The sequence below is a fragment of the Cibotium barometz genome, unplaced genomic scaffold (genome assembly GCF_041138505.1).
Source record: "Cibotium barometz isolate CiBa-2024 unplaced genomic scaffold, ASM4113850v1 ctg497, whole genome shotgun sequence".
NCBI lineage: Eukaryota > Viridiplantae > Streptophyta > Polypodiopsida > Cyatheales > Cibotiaceae > Cibotium > Cibotium barometz.
In genome coordinates this window covers 240,385-255,507 of record NW_028229447.1, presented here as the reverse complement: position 1 = coordinate 255,507, position 15,123 = coordinate 240,385, and positions in this window count along the sequence as shown.

Sequence of the window (15,123 nt, the reverse complement as noted above, 5' to 3'; positions counted from 1 at the left end):
AGCACCCTCAGAGGGGGCATCGCGGAGGGGGTTGAAAACGGAATTGTTCTCTAGCATAGCTTGTGGAACACTTGAGAAATTCAACACATAAATTCAACCATGAAAACACATGCTTTGTAGGTTTCAACGAAATCAAATAAATTAAACAAAAGCATAGCGCAAAAACCTTAACCAACTCATGACTACCAGGCGTAGGTACACCAGGAATCACCCTGTCGTACAAACCTTACTGAAATAATCATAGATAGCCCCAAGCATACGTCATATACCGCACGTATTAATATTTATAGTGGTGTCACCCACGATATTAACCTAGCCGGCATGACGCAAGAGTAACCTAGGCATCCCCAAATTACTCAAGAGGGGAAAATAATATTCTTAAAGAGGACTTAAAATATATTCTTATGACATCCCTCTTGCTTGAGTTTGCAATTGCCCTCAATTGTTGGTTTGTTGGGTTTGAAAAGAACGAAGGATCTCAGAATAAGCTCGGAAAAATTTCTCGGGCATCCATTTTGCATCTTCTTGAGGATGGTTTTTGAATGTCAAAAGATATTTGATGTATTGGTTCCCAGTTCTTGTGGTTGTCGTCTCTTGATCAATAATAGCATCAGGAACTAAGACTTCTTTCTCTCCTTCAACAACAAGAGGTGGTTCCTCATAAATTGGGTGAGAAGGAAGTGTTCCTTGAAAGGGTTTCAAGAGATGAATATGGAAAGAGTTGTGGATATTCCAATTAGATGGCAACTCCAGTCTATAGGCCACATCGTTAATCTTTTCAATAATTTTAAATGGTCCATAGTATCTAGGTGCAAGTTTAACTACAGGGAATTTTTCCACACTCTTCAATCGTCTCTTCTCAATTCTCAAAAGTACATAATCACCTTCTTGGAATGAAAAATCTTTATGCTTCCTATTTGCTTGAAATGTATACTTCTCTTGAGCTCTTGCAATACAATCACGCACTTCAGATAAAATGCGATCAAAGTCTCGAGTATATTGGTCAGCAGCTTCAATCTTATGGGAGAGTCTAGTAGTAGCCAGAATAGGCAAAGCTCTACCATAGATAATCTCAAATGGTGCTCGACTAGTAGCAGAATGAGGAGTATTATTATAAGCAAATTGGAGTAGATGTATGTACTTATCCCATGAATTAGGTTGCTGGGAAACATAGGCTCTAAGCATATCCAAGATAGTGCTATTCGTCGTGACTTCGGTCTGTCCATTTGATTCAAGATGAAAAGCCGTAGAAAAATCTAACTTAGTGCCTAAGTTTGAGAAAAGAGCAATCCAAAGGTGACTACAAAATTTGGAATCTCTATCAGAAACTATCACTTTGGGTAGACCATGATGAACAAAGATTTGCTTGACAAATATGGTCGCTCGCAGCTTGCTGAGAAGTCAGTGTCTTTTTACATGGAATGAAATAGGCTTGCTTATTAAACCTATCCACTATTGTCCAAATCATGTCATGATGATTGGAAGTAGTAAGAAAGCCTGTAATGAAGTCCATAGACACTTGTTCCCATGGTCGGTATGGAATGGGTAGAGACATAAGCAATCCCAAAGCTTTGCCTTTGTAGCTTTTAATTTCTTGACAAATGTTACACTCAGCTACAAATTTTGCTACATCATTTTTCAAATGAGGCCAAAAGAATTCTCGAGAAACTAATTAAAGTGTTGTGGAAACTCCTCTATGTCCCATGAATGGTGGTTGGTGCATCTCTTCCAAGACAAGTTGTCTATAGGGTTGAGTAACACATAATCTTTTCTCAAAGAAAAGATAGCCATCATTATGAGAATAATTTCCTTGAGGTGTCCAATTGTTTTCACGCAATTTGATCCATATCTCAGAAAAATCTGGATCTACTTCATAAGTTTCTTTCATAAGTACAAATGGTTCACTTTCAACAGCGAAAATGTTGTTGATATGTGGTCTTCTACTTAAAGCATCGGCAACAACATTTTCCTTTCCAGGTTGGTATTGAATCATGGGTTGGAAACTTTATATGAAAGATGCCCATTTGATGTGCCTATCTGAAATAAGGGGTTGCGTAAACAAATGCCTGATGCTTTGTTGATCAGTCTTGATAAGAAATTCTGAACCCATTAGGTAATGCTTCCAAATCTTCAAGGCATGCACAACTGCTGCTAATTCCTTGTCATATGTACTATAATTTGTTTCAGCAGGTTTTAGCTTTCGACTTTCATAGGCAATAGGATGGTTGTCTTGCATAAGCAGAGCACCAAAACCTTTGCCACTAGCATCAGTTTACTACCACAAAGAATGGTCTTTGAAAGTCAGGTAGTGTAAGAATTGGTGCATGAGTTAATGCATCCTTGAGTGCTAGAAAAGATTTATCTTGACTTTTGGTCCAATGGAAAAATGTAGTTTTCTTGATAAGTTCCATCAAAGAATGTGCAATATAAGCGAAATTCTTGACAAACTTCCTATAGGAACTACATAGACCTAGAAAAGATCTAAGGTCATGAATGTCTCGAGGTGTAGGCCAAGAGGCTATACACTCAATCTTCTTAGGATCCACACGGATTCCTTCAACTGACACTATATGTCCTAAGTATTCAATCTCTTTTTGAAAGAAAGAACTCTTTTCAGGACTGACATACAATTCATTTTCTCTCAAAAGGTTGAACACTTGCTCCAAGTGTTGCTCATGCTCTTGACGATTCTTGCTGAAAACAAGAATATCATCAAAGAACACCACAACAAAGCTTTGAAACTTTAGGAAAATGCGATTCATCATACGACTGAAAGTAGCTGGAGCATTGGTCAAACCAAATGGCATAAACAAAAACTCATAATGACCAGTCTGGGTTCTAAATGCAGTCTTGAATATGTCTGACTCAGTCATGCGTACTTGATGATAACCAGACTTTAAGTCAATCTTGCTAAAGACCGTTGAACCTCTAAGCTTATCAAGTAAGTCATCTACCCTAGGGATAGGGTATCTGTTCTTGACAGTGATTTTGTTCAATGCTCAATAGTCAACACACATTCAGAAAGTTCCATTCTTCTTCTTAACAAGAAGGACTGGAGCTCCAAAGGGTGAACTACTAGGTCTAATAAGGCCTCTTTCTAACAAATCCTCGATTTGTTTTTGGATTTCTTTTTGCTCTAAATTGTTGACTCTATAAGGAGCTTTACAAGGTGGAGAGTTGCCTGGGAATAAGTCAATACTATGATCTTCAGGCCTAGACTTAGGTAATCCTGAGGTAAATCTTCCATAAAACAATCCCTGAATTTGGAGATATAAGGATCAAGTTTTGGACTTTTGGATGTGTTAAACTCAGCACTAAGCTGGTTAACCCAAACCATATAAGTCTTCTCCCTTTTCCTAAGAGCTCGCTTTGCTTGAGTATGACTCAATAAAGGGCTCGTCTCTCCTTTGACTAGACATTGGAGGAAAATATTTTCATTATCCTTCCTTACACAAATGCTATGTGTATCATAGCCTATAATAGGGTTGTACATATGTCTCCAAGGCATACCCAATATTACATCTACGCCTTGTAAAGGTGCAACTAAGAAATCCCTTTTTTCTGTTAAGGAATTGATGCTTAAAGTTAAACCTTTCACCTCTTGCATGCAATTATACTTGGTTCCTGTAAATGCAGCTGTAACTCTATAATGTGTAGGTGAAGGTTGAATGTTTAAAGCTCTAATTGCCTTTTCAGAAATAAAGTCATGAGTGCTACCATCGTCATGCAAAACAATAACTTCATGCTCATTAATTTTTCCTTTTATTTTGAGTAGTGAATGAGCTTGAGGTTTACCTTCTGCTTCTGAATAGTCAGGGTCAGAGTTACCCTCTTGCTTGAGCGATTCATCTTCATTTCAAGCATATTGACTCGTGCCGCAAGTGTCTGATTCTTTGCACGATCTGGGCAATTTGGTGCTATATGTCCTTCTTTATGACATCGAAAACATTTGATTGGAGGACCTTTGGGCTTGCCACTGTTGACTTTCTTTGAATTTGATTCGCCTTTGACCATCTCCTCGCCTTTGTCAAACCTTGGCTTATGAAAATTTCTTGAAGCATGAAAAGGTTTAGAAAAAGGTTTAGAGTGGTTACTCTCAAATGACTTGGCCTCTCTAGGAAAACCATTTTTGCGTTCGGAATTTGATGCCAAAGATATAGCTGTAGAAAGTGAATGAGGTCTAAACATATTCACATCGGCCCTAATTGTAGACTTAAGGCCCGAAATGAATTTCCTCTTTTGGTCCTTCTCATTGACTTTCTCCACAACGTGTACCTGTAGTAATGTATTCCAAAACTTCTCCACATACTGAGACATGCTTTCTTTTTCAAGTTGATGCAATGTATCCCATTGATGCCTAGCTTTAGATTTAAATTGTGAAGGTAAGAAATGCTTTTTCACTAGCCTTTGAAACCTTTTCCATGAATCCGGTTTGTCACGTCCTTACTTGATGACGCTCCACCATAAAGCTACACTATCCACCATGTGATTAGCCGCACATTTGATCTTGTCCTTCTCGAAAAATTTCTCCCTTGAAAAGTAGTCATCCAATTGACTAAGCCATGCCAAAAGGACTCGAGCATCTTTCTTGCCATCATAATTCTGAAATGAAAAAGCTTTACGACGACTGATTTTAGAATCTTTTCGTGAATTTTGTGCTTGAAGTGTAGCATTGACAGCTCTTTGGATCGTGTCGTCTTCATCTCATATGATGGCAAAGAGTCACGCTTATGCCTTCGACTCGTGTGCTGTCGCTCCAATTCAATTCGCATCTCTCTCTCTTCTACAATTTGTTGTTGTAGAGATTGGAGTTGCTCTTGAATTGAAGGTAAAATAGGAAAATTTGTCATAGTGCTCGTGCAAACAATGTAAATAAGTAAAAATTGATATTATTTGATGTATGTAAATAAAGCAAATGATTGTACTTATCTCAATTCTCCCGCAATTCGATTTGTGTTGAAACTGAACAAAGACTGGTTGGGTCGAATTCCCTTCGTTTTGCACAAGTCCCGAGCAATTCCGAGTGATTTAGGAGACTTGGGTTAGTCGAAATGCTGAAGAAATAATTTTTTGCACCTTGAACATTGCTCAACTTGGCCAAACCTCTGTAATAATTTCTGAGAATTTTCAAAATTTTTTAAAAATTATTTTGGAATTTTTTGGCATTTATTTGGCCTTTTTAAGCCTCTTTGAGCCCTGAAAAATCAATTTTCTGCACCCCCAAAATCTGAAAATTGAAAACCTTGGTTTTCTTGCAAAAATTGTATTTGAATGGTGTGAAACCTTAGGTAGAGAGTTGATGTTGACCACCTAGGGAATGGGAAAAGTGGAATGTAATTAAGCTTTTAATTTAGCTTGATTAACATTTTTATGAGCTTATGGCGTGAAGGGCAAACGGCGTTGATTTTCGCCCATGAGGCTGCGTTTTGGTGCATCATCGCTTGCTTGATTTTATCTATTTTTTCATGGCTAAAGCTCACAAAACATGCAAACCGTCAATTATAGAATTTTTGCAACTTGAACCTTTGTAAAAACTGAGCAAACCACATGAGGTTTTTGGCTATGGGAAATCCATTTGTACGGTCAGATCTGAAATTCATGAAGCTTTGAGCAAAACCACTTTTTGATAAAGAAGAATAGTTTTGGGAAGAGGTAAGTGGGTTTGAGAAGTAGAGCTAGTTTGAGAATTTGAATTTTTGGTTAAAGACCACAAACCCTTCTTTTGCCCCCATCGGTTAAAAGCCTGCAACTTTCTTGAGAGTTGTGTTGATGAAGACCTTTCCCACCTTTCCACAAATCTCCTAGCCCAAGCTCTGATACCACTGAAAACGGAATCATTCTCTAGGATAGCTTGTGGAACACTTGAGAAATTCAACACATAAATTCAAGCATGAAAACACATGCTTTGCAGGTTTCAACAAAATCAAATAAATTAAACAAAAGCATAGCAAACATAATACTTAGCTCCAAGACAAACATGCTGGGTGCAATCTTCCCCCCCTTGTGTGTGGCCTTCCCCCACACAAGAGTATTTTTATTAGCTTTCATAAAAAATAGGCCATGGCCCCCAAAAATATACAAAGTTTGCTTTTAGAGAGCACGACACTCTTCCACAACAAAAATAGAGTGTCCCAAAAATTGGGGCTAGGGTAAAGCCTTTAGGCTTTAATAAATTCAACATTATAAATGTATTTTTCCCAATGTATCAAAATGGAAATTTCAACTACTAAGGTTACAAGCTACGCTTGTAAAAATAAATATGATGCGCATAAGAAACATTCTCCTCGGGTCGACATTATTCATCAATCCTCGTAATCTTCATCACCTGAAAATATAAGCCCAATTAATAATTACATTAATCCCACAAATATTAAACAGGCACAAACCATAACTAACTCATGACTACCAGGCGTAGGTACCCCAGGAATCACCCTGCCGTACAAACCTAACAGAAATAATCATAGACGGCCCCAAGTATACGTCATATACCGCACGTATTAATATTTATAGTGGTGTCACCCACAATATTAACCTAGCCGGCATGACGCAAGAGTAACCTAGGTGTCCCCAAATTACTCAAGAGGGAAAAGTAATATTCTTAAAGAGGACTTAAAATATATTCTCATGACAGGGGTGGGGTCTCACAGTTGGTATCAGAGCTTTATTGAAAGCTAATAAGGAAAAATGAATTCTTATCAAAAATTTATAATAATAAAAAAACTTAAAAAGAGCATTTACGTATTGTATTTTCATTCCTTAAGCTTCATTAATGAAGATTTTTAATCAAAGAATTTGGTTTTATAGATGGAAGTTCCATGCTCATCCAATATTCCTAATCTCACCCAGTCACAACATATGACTGCTTTCGCCTTGGAGCATATCATCTCTTCCGCTACAACTCGAGTCAAGCTAGACTCGTAAGCCATTTCGAGGATTTATATTTCCCAGACCTAGCGGAGAGACGGCAGCACAAGTGGTTTGCAAGGTAGTATGTCCACGCCTCTTGCGACCAGCGCGTGATGCTGAGAGGGAAAATATCTCGGTTGCCATGATTCTGATGAGGCTAAAAGTGATTCATGGTGTTATTTTATATCACCCTACGCCTCAAGATTTTAGACTTTCCTGTCATATCTATAGAGTTCTTAGCTGCTTTATTCCAAAGGATAAGATAGTAGCTCCCTTGGCAGTGAGGGAACGTTTGTATCAGGGCATGTCTGTAGCCTAGTATCGCCGTCTTATGCATTTCCCAAGGAGGTTTTGACTTTCTGGAGCCGAGATGCTCTATGTACATATTGAAACCTATATATAAATAAAGAAATGTTTTGTGGAAAATTCCCTGTTATATAAGTGATTACTTATTATATGATGAATTGAAGAAGCAAGATCTATTACTCGGACATATGTCATAGATCTCCAATAAGATCGTTTATCTTGTTTAAGCAATTATTTTCCAAACCTCTTAAGTCTTAGGATCTCGTTGACGAAATCAAAATCAAAATTTAATCATGGATCATTTTTGGCAGAATCATAAGGCGAGAACTGTGGCCAACAGTCAGATCCTCTCACTACTGGATGAGGAAGATCTTGACCCCGACATTCGCAAGGCTCTTCACAGAACTTAGCCAAGACCCTTCAAGGGTGAAGGGGAGTTCTTGGGCGAGGCTGTGGAGAAGTGGGTCAAGGCCATGGAGGAAATTTTGATGACACCGGCTACAACGAGATGAGCAAAATGGCTCTCGCTAGACTAAAGATTGTGGAAATAGCCAGGGTGGCATGGTGAAACCATTGTGACACCAACCATCTGGATAGGAATACCTGGTCCTGGAATGATCTCAAAGCTTATCTAAGGAAGAGATTTTGTCTCCCCAGATTTTTAGAAACCAAGATGAATGAATTCTTAAAGCTAAACCAGGGGAGCAAAACTATTGAAGAATATCATCAGGCATTTTCTCTTCTCCTCAAGTACTCACCACCACTAGACGAAGAGCAACTTATGGCCAGGTTCATTCGAGGAATGAACGAACCTTTAGACACCCTGGTCAAGAATGCCAAGCTAGTTTCCATGGCTGAAGCTGTAATAATGGCGAAGGACTTCGCCAAAGTCTTCATCGTTAAAGTCCCGCCACCAAAGCCAGCTCCCTCATCCTTCAAGAGATTCCAAACACCGAGAAGTTCTTCCAACCTTCCGCCTCCAAAGAGACATCAAGGTCCCAATCAGAATCTGGAGACAGGAAGTTTCAAGAATGAAGGAAGACCTTTTCCTCGAAGCTCTTTCTCAGGAACTCCGGCTCTTTCAAGAATGCTGAGAGGGAAGAGCTTTGAAGTGAGAACAGGTGCTTTGGAGGTTAGGGGTTTGGGCACCAACTGAAGGATTTTCCATCTCCTTCTGTGGGCCAAGGAAGCCAGGGTCCCAGAGTTTAGAGACAGACTCCTTCATATCAATCCAATATATCAATCTAATCAGGGTTCCCCACGCCTAAACCAGGGTAACCCTAGAAGAGTACCAGCTCAGCCTGCAACCTCCATGCAAAGTAGTCTTTGAACTCCCTCCCAGAATTGGGAAAACCAAAGAGAGAGAGTTCCATCTCAGATTACAGCAGCTAGAGCTGTCACTATAGCTGAGGAAGTGGAGGAAGAAAAAGGATAGATCTATGGCGCAATTGAGCAGCAGGGGAAGAATCGTCAATTTTCAGTCCTCCAGACTCCAGCAAAGTACCAGGGTAAGTAATTTAAGCTTTTGATTGATTCAAGCAATACTCGTTCTTTTATTTCCCTAGGATGTCTACGTAAGTTAGTCCTAAATCAAAAATCAGGGAAACCTATGCAAGTAGAATTAGCCAATGGTGGTGGAAAGATTCTTTTCACACACCTTGAGATAGACCTTATTCAGTTTAGTCTAAATAGGAATGTAAGAGAGTGCCATTTTAGAGTCCTACCCTTGGGAATCTATGATGGAATCCTTGTAATGGATTGGCTTCATAAGAATCAGGCTGACATTCATTATCGCAATGGAACCATCTCTTTCCTTGACCTTCACGGGAATAAAGTTCAAGGAACTGGAATTTCTAGATCCCCAGTGTTGCAATTAGTCAAGGCTTCTAAATTGTTAAAAGGGCTCACAAAGAGGCAATCTATTTATGTCGTTAGATGAATCCGATGTGGATATAAAATACAAGGTGGTTAAGTGAGTATGCAGATGTTCTCTAGAAGAGGTGACTGAGATGCCTCCATCTCGTGAAGTAGATCATAAGATCGAGTTAATCCCTGGAGCTCAGCCAGTAGCCCAACGTGCATACAAAATACCAATCCCTGAAGCCATATAACTTAAGGAGCAGTTAAGACAACTGTTAGAGCAGGGATTCATCAGACCCAGTGTCTCACCTTGGGGTGCACTCGTTCTCTTTCAAAAGAAGAAAGATGGAATGTTAAGACTCTGTATTGACTACAGAGGATTGAATCCATTAACAATTAAAAATAAGTATCCTATCCCTAGGATCGATGAACTTCTGGATCGATTAAGTGGAATCCAAATGTTCACAAAGATAGATCTCAAATCCGGGTACTACCAGATCAAAATCAAGGAACAAGACATCTCGAAGACAGCATTCAATACTTACTCTATGGGCATTATGAGTTCACAGTCATGCCATTTGGATTGACTAATGCCCCGATGATGTTTAATCGCCTTATGCAGGATATTCTCAGAGAATACTTGGATGATTTTGTTCTTGTCTTCTTTGATGACATCTTGGTATACTCAAAGAATGTTGCAGATCATGAAGATCATGTGTGCAAGGTCTTGGAAATCCTAAGGAAGCACCAACTCTTTGCAAAAAAGAGCAAGTGTTCTTTCTCTGTTGACCCTAGAATACTTGGTATTCATAGTGTCTAAAGATGGGATTTCTCCTGACCCCGCAAAGATCCAAGCAGTCGTAGATTGGCCGAAACTTAAGACGATAAAGAAAGTCGGAGGATTCTTAGAATTAATCGGATGGTATAGAATCTTTATACCCAGGTATGCTCAAATAACATCCCCTTTAACTAACCTTCTCAAGAAGAGTACCCTATTTTAGTGGTCTGCTATGTGTCAGAGTACCTTTGATAAGCTGAAGACAGCCTTAGTAACCAACCGTGTCCTTAAATTGCTAGATTTTACCAAACCTTTTAAGGTAGTTGCCAGTAGGTTTTCCTTAGGTGGTGCTCTTATGCAAGAAGGTCATGCAGTGGCCTATGAATCCAGAAAGCTAAGAACACATGAGAGAAATTATACCGTCCATGACTTGGAGTTACTCTCAATAGTTTATGCTCTGAAGTTGTGGAGACAGTATCTTTTGGGATGACAGAGGTTCACCTTGATGACAGATCATCAAAGTCTAAAGTGGATCTTTATCCAAAGGGATCTCAACATGCATTTAAGGAGATGGATAAGAATCCTGTAGGAATTTGATTTTGAAATCAAGTATCGGCTAGGGAAAGAAAATGTGGTGGCAAATGTGCCTCCTTGCTTACAATTACAGTGGTGTTAAATCCATTGATCAGTGAAGTAAGGGAGAGAATCATGCAGGACAAATTCTTTGCTCCTATTGCTACCCTTCTGATGCAGGAAAGCAAGACTCCTCAGGAAATGAGTTGAGTTCTTGGGTACAAATTGGATGAAGGATGCATGTATTATAATAATCGGCTAGGCATTCCCAATGATGAGGGCATAAAGGGAAGGATTCTGAGAGAAGCCCATGATAGCCTGATAGCTGGTGGACATCTAGGGTTTATAAAAACCTATATGTCTGTGAAGAAAAGCTTCTTCTGGCCAGGACTCAAAAAGGATATACTTGATCATGTGCGGCAATGCTTAATGTGTCAGAGAGTTAAGGCAGAGAGAGTCAAGATGCCAGGAAAACTGCAGCCTCTAGATATTCCACAGATGAAGTGGGAATGTATCAGTATGGACTTTGTCACTGGATTACCTTCAGTAGTGCAATCAGGTTACAACTCCATTTTTGTGGTAGTTGACGGACTAACCAATTTTTCCCATCTGATTCCAATGAAAGAGACATACATTGCAGCGGATGTTGCCAGAGTTTTCCTTAAAGAGATCTTCCGATTTCATGGCTTACCCAGGAGGATAGTAAGTGACAAAGATCCCAAGTTCACATCGAAATTATGGACTGCATTCTTTGAAGCAGTAGGAACTTTCTTGGATCTTAGTACAACCTATCACCCTGAAACAGATGTCCAGACTGAAAGAGTGAATTAGGTAATAAAGATATTCTTTGATCATGCTGTGGGGCAGGGAACCCAAGAAGTGGTTAAGCCATTTGCATCTGGTCAAATTTTCTTACAATGCTTCTTATTATAGAAGATATTCTTCGATCATGCTGTGGTAGGGAACCCAAGAAGTGGTTAAGCCATTTGCATCTAGTCGAATTTTCTTACAATGCTTCTTATTATCGAAGCATTGGGATGAGCCCTTTCAAAGCTTTGTATGGACAAAATTGAATTACACCATTGACTTGGTCCGACCCATTGATCAGAGTCGAGACGTCGTCCAGACAAATGCTTGATGACATGGACCAGCAAATGCAATCAATCCGTAAAGATATTAAGCCAGCCCAAGATAAGCAAAAGTAGTATGCAGATAAAAAGAGATCAGAGAGAGAGTTTGAAGAATCAGATATGGTTTTCATTCGAGTACGACCAAAAAGAAGTTTCTTATCTTTAGGGAAGTACAAGAAGCTCTCTCCCAGATACTATGAACCATATGCTATTATAAAGAAAGTAGGTGATCTAGCATATAAACTTCTTCTACCTCCCCATCTCAAGGTACATAATGTATTCCATGTCAATTTGCTTAAGAAATATGTACCTAGCCTGAGTCACGTGCTTAATGAGATGAACAATTGATTTCTCCCACTACTTAAGGCCAGATGGTACTCCAACAACTTGAAGAAATCCTTGACGTTCGGGAGAAGGTTCTCAAGAGCAAAATCCTCAGAGAATTTTTAGTCAAGTGGAAGTTCTTCCCTCTAGAAGACGCCACCTGGGAGAAAGAAGAAGAGATGGTAAAAGATTACCCCTGTAAGGTCCCTATCCACAGTGCAACAGTTTCAGGGATACTAGCAGCGGAAGTAGTACTTCTTGCGCAGGGCAGGGTTCCACACTTGGGGCCTCGCCCACGGATATCCGGACAAGAGACTAATCCGTCGATTTTTCCAAAACCGAACCCGAAAAAACTTCCTTTGCCCGAAAAGCACGGGCGATTCCACCAGGATAACTTTTCCGTAACGTAATCAAAAGCCTTAACTAACTGAACTGATCTGACTGAACTCGTAAGTTCCATAGTCAGATCAAGGGACAAATTGCACTTGGATCATAGAGACCAACGCTTTTTTCCTCATCGAGAGGCACAGTCGTTGATTCTTTTTCCATAGAATAATTTTTGTCCGGGATTTACTTCATCTATTGAACTAAACAGAAATTGAGACTTGATTTACGGATCCATCAGTCCAGCCTAACCCCATCCAGTCCCATGGGTTAGCCAACCGCCCAACCACTATAGTGATGGGATCCAATTAGGAATTTGGTTAGGTTTTGTCCCGGGTACCAGGGAAAAGAGTTCCCAGGTCCCCTAGCCGGATGTTCATGCAAACATAAAACTAGTCACACCACTTACACACCCAATATGAAATTGCCTTTTTCTCAACATCAGCTATCTTTAAAACAATCCTTTAATGAAACCATTGTGTCACTAATAATCACAATCCTCAAAATCTCTGGTTGAATCCTTATTTCCAATCATTTCTTCATCGGTGTACTTATGGCATCATTGGCAACCAGAACGCTCACCACTTGTTCACTCAGGGGTCTTTTCCATAGTTCCTAGCTCATAGTACCCGGCAATATAATCACTTATAAAAATCAAGATGGAACCTTCGTTGAAGATCAGCAAGATCAACCAACAAATCCATATAAAAGAGCCATAGACTCATCTGTTGAGGACCAGCAAGGTCAATCAACTAGATCCATGCCCAGTTTCAGAAAACAACTCTTACTCCTTGTTCTAAATATCTTCCTCGACGCATGTGCGGGTATCTTCGACGACCCAGAGCCCGAGCATCGTATGGTCAGCACCCTCTAGGATCCTTCGCAGGTCACCTAGCGCTTCACTCATAGGCCGCTTCCTTGGTCCCTCATCCACCGTACCGGAAGCTCACCATTTAAATCGAACCAAGGTTGGTCAAGACCTCGGCCGACCTTGCTACGCGAGACGTCCTCCGTTGACTCTCCGTCTCACTGTTGCAACTTTATCAGGTAGGTCTCCACGACCACATTCTTAAGATAGTCAAAATGCTTCCCCAGCATTCTTGACATAAAATAGTCATTTACAAACAGTTCACAAATACAGTTTCTATAATGAACTCACATCTTTCCAGATTGTTCCACATCAATCCATATTACTTAACCCAAATCCAAATCAAATGTATATCCATTCTTGACCAGATACATCATTTTCCATCCCATCACATCAGATTCATTCACTTCACATAACATCCATTCCTATCTTTCTTAATTTTAATTTTACGACTCATCACATCTATTTCTTATTACATCTCATTCGTTCACATCTTATATTATTCATTCACATTCTGATTCGCATGACATCTCATCTCATCCATTCGCTCATATCGACTTTATATCCATTCACATACATATTCGCATTCATTATTCCATATACACATCCACATTCACATCTACATCCATACATCCATTTTCACATCCACATTCATACATCCACATCCACATCCACATTCATACATTCACATCCACATCCACATTCATACATCCATATCCATATCTACATCCATACATCCATTTTCACATCCATTTTCACATCCACATTCATACATCCACATCCATACATCCATTTTCACATCCACATTCATACATCCACATCCACATAGATCCACATCCACATCCACATCCACATCCATACATCCACATCCACATCCACATTCACATTCATACATCCACATCCATATCTACATCCATACATCCACATTCACATCTACATCCATACATCCATTTTCACATTCACATTCACATTTACATTCATACATCCACATCCATACATCCACATCCACATCCACATTCACATCCATACATCTATATCATGCATTCATATCTGCGTTCACATTCATACATCCACATCCATACATCCACATTCACATTCATACATCCATTTTCACATCTTCATTCATACATCCACATCCGCATCTACATCAATACATCCACATCCACATCCACATCCACATTCACATTCACATCCATACATCTATATCATACATTCACATCCGCGTTCACATTCATACATCCACATCCACCTCCACATTCACATCCATACATCTATATCATACATTCACATCCGCGTTCACATTCATACATCCACATCCATACATCCACATCCACATCCACATTCACATCTATACATCTATATCATACATTTACATCCGCGTTCACATTCATACATCCACATCCATATCCACATTCCACATTCATACATCTCCATCTATTCCTCATTCATTTTCATCTATCTGATTCGTTTCACATCCTCATCTCTATTTATAGAATACAAGAGAATTCTTATTTTTTATATAAGATTTCTTTACGCATCTATTTATGCATAAATTCCATTTTAAGGAGAATAACACTTTCGAAATAAAAATCAATCTTTTATGCATCTTCCTATGCATAAATTCATTTTAAATAAGAATGACACTTTTGGGTTAAAATAAATTCTTTATGCATCTTTCCATATGCATGAATCCAATTTAGTAGGAATTACACTTTTAGAATAAAAGAATTTCTCTTATGCATCTAATTTATGCATAAATTTCATTTATGATGATAATCACACTTTTAATATTAAAAAAATATCTTCTATGCACCCATTTATGCATAAAAATCATTTATGATAAAAATCACACTTTTAATATAAAAAAATATCTTCTATGCATATGTTTATGCATAAAAATCTTTTATGATGAAAATCACACTTTTAATATAAAAAAAATCTTCTATGCATATGTTTATGCATAAAAATCTTTTATGATGAAAATCACACTTTTA